A 12206-nucleotide genomic window follows, 5' to 3' on the forward strand; every position below is an offset into this window, starting at 1 on the left:
GTTAATAAAACTTACTTACTGTGTATATAAGAAATATTCTAATAAAATAATTTTATAGATTGTATGTTCATGTATAATTCTATTTGAATAATGTTCTATGTTGTAGAATATTAGAATATTACATATATTATATTTTTATGAACACTGAAATATTAGAATATTTCACTAGAGAAAAGTGGTCTCATGGTCTTACGGTCTTAAAAAAATTGACATTTAGAATATTCTATTAGAATATTGTTAAATTTTGTTGGTTTTTATAGATTTATATGTAATGACCTTTTTACAAAAAAATGGAATTTATAGATATATGTATTGTTAATAAGATTTATTTACTATGTATATGTTGAATATTATATGTCCATGTATAGTAATTCTTTTGAAATAATGTTATATGTTTTAGAAAATTAGAATATTACATATATTATATTTTTATGAACACTAAAATATTAGAATATTTCACTAGAAAAAATGGTCTCATGGTCTCGCTACCTCACAATATTAAGATCATCTTATTTGAATCTAATGCATGATGTATGATGTTAATAATCTAATTGAAATTTTTTATAAGTTTCTTGTTAAATAATTCCATTTATTAAATAAAAATAATATCTATATGTAGAATATTCAAATAGAATAATATTATATGTTATTTGTTTTTATAAATGTATATGTAGAATATTCTAATAGAATTATGTTATAGGTTTTTAAATAAATAAGTTAATTTATTACATGAAAATATTTTGTAGTATGTGTACAACATTCTATTAGACTAATGTTATATGTTGTTATTTTTCAGAAGTTCGTAATGAGCTTTTTAAAATATAACACTACTTGATTATATCAACCACAAATATCAATGTATAATATAACACATAACAATAATTAGATCTAGAATATTAGTCATAGTAAGAAAACACATTCAATTACATCATCATTTATAAATGTGTATTAGAATATCACACTTATAAATTATTAAAAATAGAATTATAAACTTCAATAAGATATCGGTATCATCAATATAGAACATATAATAATAGACTATATCATTAAATATGTGCACTATATCATGTATCATATTCTAAACGAAATATGGAACTAATTGAGTAGTTCAACAAATAAAAATCAAAGTGGACTATAACATTATATATTTGTACATGTAGAATATCTAGAATCCAAAATAAATAATCATTTGTTGAAATGAGTTCATTGCTTGAGTGCGATTCGTCAGCACCATCATTAGTTTGACCTACAAAAAAGTATTCCATTAATATTTATTATTGTATAAATATTTACAAAATTGTATTCTAAACTTAATTTTCTGAATATGTAAGGACGTATGAGTAATGTTTTTCAATTATTCTAATCAGAATAATATACCATGTATTATGTAATGTAATAAAAAATATGATGAAATGAGACCAAGTACCACTTCTGCTTCATGCTAAACTGGTCCAAATTCATCATTTACTTTACATGCTACTGACAAGGAGGATAGTAACTAATCTAAACCTTTCACTCAGATAATCAAAATAATAAAAACAACAAGGAAACATGTTTCAAGCTTCAATCTTCAAGCTTCAAGCATCAACATGATCTGAGATTTCCCTACAATGATTACACTAATCTTTCATATATGCACCATTTTGTGTAATTGTCTAAATATGATGGAAAAAGAATAACATTTATATCAACAAGAATATGATTTAATCATTTAGAGGCAAACCAAAGGAAAAAAAATACTTTTGATAAGTATCCATTTCCATTTCAAAGTTAGTGAATGTGCATAATCACTTGACTTGATGTAACGATTTTGTTCTATTGTGATTATCTTCACCCTATATATGTAAAGTTCACACTTTAGTGCCATAAATTGCTACCAGATAGCAATTAATTAGGAGCACGTCTAGAGTTTAAATGCATTAGAACTTAAGTTATGATTATTCTCTTAGGCATTTCATCGAATAGTTAGTGTATCAAATAATACTTCTCCAATTCTTTTGTCCTCAAATAGATGGTATATCAATTGCTACTAATGATGAGTTGTTGAAATTGTTCTATAATGGAGAAATTGTTCCTTCTTAATGATGAATTGAAGAAAATCAATCCTTACTTATCCTTCTATGGTTTGCAATTTGCGATTGAACAAAACTGATTAAGAAAATCATGAAGATATTGACTCATATTTGCAATTACAATTGAACGAATCCAACTCAAACAATCATCAGATAAAGAATAAAGAAGATGAACTTGCAAATCACTAAAATCGTGAATTTAATAACTGAGATTTTGATAGGAGATGATAATTGATAAATCAATGAATGTCAATCTCAAAATCACGTTGATCTGGTATAAATACATACCTATTCAAGGCGATAAAGATCTTGATTTCCTGAATGTGATGATTTTGATATGAAGGATAATTGATCGATCAATGAATATGTATCCGACATAACGATGATCTGGTGTAAGATTTGAAGATCGAAGGAGATAAAGATCTTGATTACGTGAATATGAAGCTAATTTTTGTAACAGGTATGTTGATGATCTGTTTAACCTAACAATGACTAATCTGCCCTTAATTAACAAATCAGGTACATTAATAAGTCTTAATCACGTTTTTTATGAGCCATAGGATCAATTTTGATCAAAGGCTAATATGTTGTCCCCATGTCTCACAAAAAACTCTTCGTCTCAAATGAACCTCTACCTATATATATATATATATATATATATATATATATATATATATATATATATATATATATATATATATATATAATTTATAAGGACATTTACGTAATACTTCAAATTTAAAAGGATGTGGATGAAATTTTCTCATATATACCATGGAAATGAATAAAAACATATGTATCTTCTATTATGAACATACAAAATGTTAAAAAATGAACATAGTTATTTTTATGTGGTTCTATGAGTTTTACTCGGTTTTATATATATATATATATATATATATATATATATATATATATATATATATATATATATATATATATATATATATATATATATATATATATATATATAGTAGGGTACCACGACATAATGCATCAGGATAATAGTTTGTTTCGACCAATAATTTGTGAACGTTGTGACAAGCCGAAATTTATATATTGTAAAACCAGTTAATTCAATCCAATGTGAAACTTTTTTTTTTGCTAACTTTTAGCATTGTTAAGGGTCTGTTTGAGTGTTTTAAGCCTAGTACATTCAATTACGAAGTATCTTCTAGAGTTCATTGTGTAGTATTCAAGCTGGGAAACTCTATCATGTGGAGTTTACGGCCGTAAACACCTCCTTGGCCGTGAACTCCTCCCATGAATATGATATTCCTTCATTTTTCACCCCTTATCACACTTCCAAGTCAAGAAACTCGATTTTCTCTCAACTATCATCAAGAGTTTTCATCTTGATCTTCAATTATGTAAGTGTTTCTTCCATTTGTTAGTTGATACCTTGCTTAATCTAGTGAAACCCTATGATTTCATCCATGATTTCATCTCTTTTGGGTAGATCTTCAAATCTTCATCACTAACACCAAGAACAACAAGAACACATACTAGTTCTTGGACTGTGAACACCCCTCCTTCAAGCTTCAAAACGTAAGTAATCTTCCATATGCTAGTCATTCCTTAGAAGCTCTTAACATACCCCCTTGAAAACAACTCTTCCCTAAGAACAATAAGATTTTACGGCCATGAGCATCTTCCTTAGCCGTAAACCCTTATGAAGAACTTCTTTAGCCATGAATCATCATCCAAAGCATGAACTCCAAGAGTTTACGGCCGTAAACTCCTTTATGGTCATAAACCCTTGTTTTGGTGCATGTCTTGGTTGTAAACTCGTCTTAAGTCCAAGCCTAGGATCGTAAACACTTAGTGGATACTAGAAAGGACCGTAAACACCTCTTAAAGACATGCACTATGGCCGTAAACTGACCTTGGCCGTAAACACCAAAGGTGTGGTCGTAAACTCCAAGGTGTGGCCGTAAACTCCCCTTAATACAATCATATGTGATTATAAAACTTCAATCCAAATGTTTCCTAGTCCCTAAGGTGGTTCTCTACCATGATTAGTTGTTGTATACACTAATTAGTAATTATATCAAAATATGTGTCATTATATGCTTAATAGGATCCGTTTGTGCTCGAGGCTTCACTTGACACTTAGCATCCTATATTGATCTTACATTCAAATCACTCACTATAAGTGAGTTCATACCCCTAACTTACCTTTTAAATGCTTTTATGCGCGCGCGCGCGCGCGCGCGGGGGGGGGGGGGGGGTGATACAAGTTGAAACATTATAGTTATTATATCAATCACATGTGATTAATAACTATCAAACAAATGGATTTCTCATACTTCAAAACTATGTTATCAAACAAACTGTTTCAAAACATTTTATCAAACTCTTTTATATGCAAACTCTTTATCAAACTCTTTTAAACTTATATATTGTCAAAATCATGTCTATACAGATATAGTTATATAAATAAGGTTGAAAGGACTTACGACTGATAACTCGCTTTATTTCCTATTCCTTGTTTGGTTGTGGACTTAGGGTATCGGTTGTTTGTCCGAGGGTTGTTTAAATCTTAGTTATATATTACGTATATGTGTATAGATATAAAAGTTCTTACTTCAGTTCAACACATTTGGGTAGAAAAGGTATACAAACATACTCAGTCATTCAAACATTACTAGTAAACTATAATAGGTATGGTTTAGAGGTCTACTCACCACTATTTCTAGTACAATGAAACATAGAAGAATCAGTTCAAACATACTATAACAAGAAACAGAAAGAACATACTATAATGAGAAACAAAGAGGAACATACTATACATTATACAAAGAGAACATACATTACACTAGAACAGATAGAGCATACTATACAAATACAAGAATACTATAACATTAATGCGAGCCACTACTTCATGGCATGGCAATCTACTGCTGTGTCATGTTTTGTAACCAGAGTCTCCTGGAGGGAGAGCATGAATTTGTGTATAGATGTATACTGGACAGACCGTCCTACACCTTGCTGCTAGCTACAGTGGGACCTGGAGGTCTACGGGTGACGGATGTCATATCATTTCGATGTCTTCGAACGTCGTGTTTTACTAGTCGATCAAGCATGGTTACAATCATATCACATTTTACCTTAATTAACAATTGGTTTAAGGTAGTTAGTAAAATAGGAGTTACTATATATAATACTATTATTTTTCCCATTGCATTCACTTTGTGATCTTCTCACATAAACGGAAATGTAAACTAAATTTTGGTAATGATAGTCATACTTGGAAAAAACACTTTTACAAACAAACAACATACAGAACGTCCTGGTCTTGATGGAAGGCTACATTTCAATTGGAAAATATAGGATTTTCTAGGAGATACAAATATTTACTACAAACACTTACAAACATTTACAACAAACATTTACAAACACTTTCTTCAAACTGATTCAAACATTTGACACTAAATACTTATGAACTCACCAGCTTAAATGTTTCCCCTCTCTTTCAAAATAACTTGTATTCTCAGGTCATCGGTAGACAAGTACAGATGACAGGTTTTGAGAAGATTGAGCACTTTCAGACGCATCTTTTATCTTGATATATATATCTTTGGTGTCTTGCAAATACATCCAGAACACGCATGTGTAAATTAAACTATTAATGCAATGGATGATGTTGTTCTTGTTTTACTATTATGCATTGTTATGATACTGTACATGCCGTCCTCCACCCCTGAATGTTTCCACCATTGCGGTTTGGTGGTGTGACAGATTGGTATCAGAGTTTTGTTTATAGTGAATTGAGTATATCAACCCATAAAAGATATATAAACTATAAACACATCAGGATTAAAATACTCTGACCAAGTGTTACAATTTTAAATAATAAAATATTTAACCAAAGTATACATACATGCATTCATACTAAAATCAGTGTCCTACTAGGACAAAACAAAAGTATTGCGATTGTTGGACAACACAAATAGGCTTGGGGACATATAATCAGATCTGGGAGTGATATAGCCTGATGACTTTCCATTTCCGAGAAGTGATTAGCATGTGCCTAGGAATGGTTGTGGTGTGGCAACAAGTCTAAAAACTTACCAACATTACTACAATGAAAACATTAGAGCAAAACATAAACTTAAAATACTATAGGAGTATTTTATGTTACTATAAATTACTTATTTGAGAAATAAAAAGGTCTTTACTAGTAGGTCAATAGTTGTTGAGTGGATACACTAAGGTTATATGTGACTAGGGTGTTATAGACTTAGAATCAGTGATTTTTGGTTATTTCCTGTTCCTTGTTTGGTTGTGGACTTAGAGTTAGGGTCACTTATTCGAAGAACTATTCTGTTTTAGTTACATGTGACTGGTATGCACTACGCAAGTATTGAAGTAACTGGTAAGGATCATTCTATAATTATCTTAAGTAGTAGGTCTTTACCTATCTCTTTTATCCCTATTCTTGTGTAGATAACATGGCAGGATTCCATCCCCTTGGCGACCCGTACTTCCCCAATCAAGGCAATGGTGGATGGCTCGACGCAGAGCCAGAAGAGAATCAGGCAATTCCATTGGATGATGACTTCACAGAGAACTTCCCTGAGGATTCTAACTTCGAGCCAGAAGTCAATAATCTACCACTGGTGGCTCTAATCCCAAACCCTAACCCTCGTTCGACATTTCAATGCCCCACACCTCTGTGGGCAACAAACTTGAACAGATGGAGTCACGAGCAGGGTCAACCCTTACCCTAAAATGGAGAACGAATCTTCTACAATCTGAGTTAGGAAGGCTCAACAGACAGGGTCCTACCTATCCTGGTTCGCAGGGTTGCTAGAATTGATGAGAAGGGTAGGGCTGCCATCGACCGAATCATGGAAGTTGATGCCGATTTGGGAGTCAATACAGTTCGCATTTTCCATCTGAAAAATGCTCATGGAAGAACTCAGAACCAGAATTCGGCCCTGCAGAGAGAACTTATTGCAACCCAAGCGGAAGTCAAGGAACTTTGAGCTCATCAGGCAATGTTTGAAAGGCGCATAAGAGACATGGAGCGCCGTCTGGAAGAATCAAGGACTCATTCTAGTGGTTCTCATTGCAAATAGAGCCTACTCTACTTTATCTTTTGGATATAACTTAGGTCTATGTAAAAGCTCTAGTTTTAATTTCCTGTCTATGATAAGACTTTGAACTTGTTAGTCTATTAAGGTCTTCGTGCTATCAAAATTTTCTTTATATGGTTTGATGTAAGACCTACTACTAGGTCATTTTTCCCGAAATTGTTACATAATTAATGCCAGAAATCTAATCTTATGGGAAATCTTTATCCAAATTCTTTCATCTTTCTATTGTTAGATCTCTATTTTCAATCATACTCTCATCTGTTTTGTTGGGCTATGGCGATTTAGTCCATGGACCACTCTCATTATACTCACAATTGATTCTTACTGCCATCTTTATCTTTATAAACTTTTATTTGAACAATGCCTCCTCGAAGAGTGATGAGACGCAACCCTCCGATAACTCCAACTCAACCACCACCACCTCCTTTACAATACAATCCTGCAGCTCTCCAAGTTGTGGTATCTACGGCTGTTGCGACACCCTTAGCTCAATTTAGTACGAGTGGTACTAGCGGGGATGGAACAGCGGTACATTCTACTCAAGATGATGTTCCAGTACGCTTTAGGGAGTGCTTATACAAGGACTTCACCAACTGCAAGCCTAGGTACTTTAACGGAACTGGTGGAATCATTTCCATATCGGAATGGTTTGAGAAAACTGAATCGATCTTTGAGATCTACTCCTTTCCAAAAGGAAGCAAAGTAAAATTTTCTGCATGTACCTTCTCGGATAGAGCCCTCACATGGTGGAATAGCCATGTCAAGTCATTTACTCTAATAGTGGCTAATGCTATCGGCTGGGAAGCTCTGAAGGAGCTCATGATTGAAGAATACTTCCCGAGAGGCGAGGTTCAGAAACTCAAATAGGAACTTTGGAGCTTAACCATGAAGGGCTCCGACATAGTGGCCTATACTGCCAGATTCATCGGTCCGGTGGCACAATGTCCGGGAATGGTCCCTACTAAGGGAAAGAAAATTGAGAGGTATATCTAGGGGCTGGTGCCTCCATATCAAGGGAATGCCTTAGCTTCAAACTCCACTACCTTTGATAGTGCCAAGCGACTGGCACAACAGCTCATTGATCACAGAGTCTGCACACCATCAAAAATAACCATCACTTTCCTAGAACCATACAAATCCGCTGACAACAAGCGGAAGTTTTGGGATAACAAGAAGAACAAAGCGGCGCATAAATCTGCCAAAAAGTAGCATGCTGTGGCTATTCATGCTGCGATAACACCTACTGTTACCGTGTCGATGAAGCAGTATGCTGGAAATATTTTTCCCAAATGCGATAGGTGCAGCTTCCAACATAACGGACCCTATCGGGAAATGCAGTGCTCTAACTGCAACAGGAAGGGGAACATTGTCTGTTTCTGCAAATCTCTGGCAAGGCCAATCAACCAAGTCCCCGATGTTGGTGTGGGCCAGGCTAGCTACGGATGTGGCGAGGTGGATCACTACAAAAGGAACTGCCCGAAGGCAGGGAACGGGGCGGAGTAGGAAGAGTTTTAGCTATAAGCCATGAAGAAGCAGTAGCCGACCCTACAGTGGTTACTGGTACGTTTCTCCTCGATAACTCTTATGCATGCATACTATTTGATAGTGGAGCTGAGAGGAGTTTCGTGAACCAGAAATTAGCTCACTTACTTAAACAAAAACCAAGCGCACTTAGAGAACCGTTCACTATAGAAATGGCTAATGAAAAAACTGAGAGCACTAGCAGTATATGTTGGGTTTTGAGCATTCTAACACTCCTAAGTGTACATGCAACCCTAAATACCTTGGATATATGTTTTCTCTATTATACATGCAAATATGAACTTTCCAAGGTATTACCCTAACTAGCATACAATACTTGATACTTGGGTAATCAAATGGATAGAATACATACCTTTGTTTGATGTAGCTTGTCTTCATGAAGCTTGAGTGCCTAGTGCCCCAAGTGTGACACCTCAAATGGTTCACACAACATCATGTGCACTTGGAATGACTTGAGAGAAATTGGAACACTTCATAAAATCGGCTAGCCTTTTCTATATTCTCATAGTGGCCGATTTTCCCAAGAGTATGATCTTTATATAGCGTTACAATTAGGGTAAAACCTAATTGTCATGACTTTCCATTTCCTTGGATCCATGGGTTCAAATACACCATGGAGCATCCATGGAGCATCTTATGGTTTTAGACCAACTTGATAATCCATGGAGCATTAGCCCACTATATAAGTATGGATGATTTACACAATCAACCCATATATTTAATTAGACTTCTTTTAATCACTTAATTAATCCTAGATTAATTCTTGATCAATAGTAATTAAATAATCTTATTAATATATTAGAACCTATAATAAATTAACAAACCTTAAGTGTTATTTGTCTCATTATAGTCTGTCCAAATGCATGATGCCATGCAACCTAAATGGACCATGCCGGGTCGGGTCAAGTCTTACCAATTATAGTTATGGACTTAAACATTAATCCAACAGTCTCCCACTTGGATAAGTCTAAAACTATTATTGCTTATGACTTCAAGAATCGACTAGCAATAGTAGCTCTCAAAAGCTTTTGTCGAACTCTGACCTTGTAGATAAACTATGACCTTTGTTAATGAATTGTCCATTAGATAAGGGATCATATATTCCTCCATTCTAGATATCATATGGATTGAGACATGGATTATAATCATTCTCTTTGTCCATTTGTGGTTTCCCGATTTCCGATTTATGACAACTGACTAATTGAACAAATCAAATCAGTCCTGGCCCGTCCGAGCACTTCTATTTGTCATCATCAAATCATCGAGGGGCCCACAGATATAGCTTTTATCCCGAAGGTAAAAGGAATGGATAAACTTCGACTCATATGGCCTATTCTACTACCTGTTGAATCATACACAAAGGCACGTTTTATAACATCGAGTTACCGAATGTGTTTTCGTGCAATCAATGTACAACCAACTCATAGTAATAACTCATATCTCTAGGTTTGAAGAATATAAGATATTATCGTCTCATGATCACTTGTGATAAAATCCATGAAGTGATTCCAATGTGCGCGAGTTGAATCCAATACTCAAAACTTATGAGCACTCATGAGTGTTGTAGCCCTTTGTCCAACATCTTAGACCTCTGCAAGCCAACCCATGATAGTCTTGATTCATATCTACTTCCAACATATGACCGAGTGTGGATGGTTTGAATAACTTAGTCATTCAGGAAGAATAACCTAGTTATTCTGGAAGTCAAAACATGCAAAGTGAAATACAATAATAATTGAATCCAATATGGTATCCAAACCTATAAACATAAATAAAACACCTTTTATTTACCACCATATGATTACACAATTCATTGTATACTGTTTTAGCTATCAACTTTATTCTTGAATTTAAAACAATAGTTGTCCCATGCTCCAAGCATGTACACTATGTTTTCTAAACACTAGTCATGCCATCCACCAAGTATGCATACTATGTTTGTCTATGATCTTTACTTTGTGAATTAGATCAATTGAACATAACTCTAATGATCCTCTTTTCACAGTCCCAAATCCTTACTGCAAATGAAAGAATTCCAAATTCATGCTATTTACTGAAATCTGTTAGATTCTAAACTTATATGCATTGATCCTCTTGTAATGATTATGCATAAAGTCACACGGACTTGACAACAAACATTATAGAGCATTCCAAAGGAGATCAAATCCTTGGAAACATCCTTCTTGCATTAAGTTTCCTAATCTTACACAGATTGAATAATTTCTAACATTGAAACATTTCCAGATTCCATTTTGACTATCATCTGAACAAGAGTTGCCTCCTTACAGATTATGTCAATATGGTCGATACAAAATTAACACTATACTTCTAATTTTCCTTGAGCAACCAATCTTTGGTAAGCCTTAGATTGTGCTTAACAATTACTTAATCATTTTAGTCATATCTAATGCTAGACCTTTTCTCTTCTTAATGCCCCAGGCATTTGGAAAATTTTAGAAAGGATGAATATAGCACATGTAATCGATCCTATATCCGAAGCATATGGGACACGATTCATGATGTCTCACATAAAGACTAAACCAGTCTTTTGCTATAACATTTCCATTTCTATTTTCCAAATTCTCATAATTCAGATTATGAAAAGGGATACCGTAATCATAATCGAATTTTAGAACGCAAATAATGGACCCATATATAGAATTTCCTTCTGTTGAGCCATTCCAACATGAAATTCATATATATATATATATATATATATATATATATATATATATATATCCTTGATTAAATACGATTAAAACCTCAATCTAAGCTTTTAGATTTGAGATGAAGTATAATTTCCTCTCCCTTAATTATAGTAAAACAACTTTTTCCCAATTGAGACCTTTTGTTTTCTATAATTAACATTGCTAACTTGCAATACTTATCATAATTATCATGCTCCCACTAACATGATGATTACTATCATAACACTTATGCTCCCACTAGCTTTGACATGTACTCAGAAATCAGTTGGACTTCTAGAAATCAACACTTTATTGACTTTCTTACCAAAGTTCAGATTTCTGATACTAGATTGCTTTGATAAAACTTTATCAATATCATACACCTTATCATAGATAGCTCACAGGTGTGTCTAAACAATTTAAGAACTATGAAAAGGGATGTCGTAATCGTAGTCTCAATTGTTTAGACCTTTGCCACTTCTCACAAGTCCATCTTAGTGTGCCAGTTAACCACACATGCTCCACTAATGACTTTGAGAATGCAAATATCATACTTGCTATCTAGCTAAAATCTACTTAGTGAAAGTGTTTCCTCACCATCATTTTCATGAATCGGAGAGAAACCTTATGACACTTAGATTTAATGGTGTATGTGTTCTTATCCACGTGAATTTGTCAAACCATAATCACAAGACTAGGATAATGACAAATCCAATCTCATATGGACTGAACTCAATCTTAATTTCTTGCCATCTAGCAGCTCAAGGGCCTGCCATTGCTTCCAAGTTGTTGTGCAACCAATT

Source organism: Lactuca saligna, chromosome 8, assembly GCF_052625555.1.
Source record: "Lactuca saligna cultivar CGN05327 chromosome 8, ASM5262555v1, whole genome shotgun sequence".
Taxonomy (NCBI): domain Eukaryota; kingdom Viridiplantae; phylum Streptophyta; class Magnoliopsida; order Asterales; family Asteraceae; genus Lactuca; species Lactuca saligna.